Here is a 544-nt window from a genome sequence, read left to right on the forward strand (position 1 = left end):
AATTAAAACATTTATTATTTTTAACTTGTATGATAAAACTTTAAATATTACTTAGTTTAAAATGGAAGAATGTATTTTCTTTAATAAGGAAAAAAAGTTTGGCAAAACCTAAAACCGGTACACACCTCAAACTTATACGGTGTTATGTTCCACATGTTAAATGATCACACGTCCTTTATGCCTAACTTTCAATGGCAAAACCTAAAAATGTCAAAGGACCACATTTTCAATCATATTTTTCCTAGAAAAATTACAGATCGACGCCCATTGTCAGAAATTACCTACAAGATAAATATTAAAAAATAAAATCCAGATATAATAGAAAACAAGAGCAGAAACATAAAATCGTTGTAACATTCTAGTTCTAAGGTGCCTAAAATTGAGAAATATAAATATGAGTTAATGTATGAAGAATTAAATGCTTGGAAAAAGAATGAAAAGGGAGTAATTGGATTTGGATGAAAGAAAAAAGCATAGAACGAAAAACTCACAAATTGAAAGTAGCGAAGCGCAGGGATGAGTGAAATGCTGCGAAAGAAAGGGA

Source organism: Abrus precatorius, unplaced genomic scaffold (assembly GCF_003935025.1).
Source record: "Abrus precatorius isolate BTA unplaced genomic scaffold, Abrus_2018 Scaffold8, whole genome shotgun sequence".
Lineage (NCBI taxonomy): Eukaryota > Viridiplantae > Streptophyta > Magnoliopsida > Fabales > Fabaceae > Abrus > Abrus precatorius.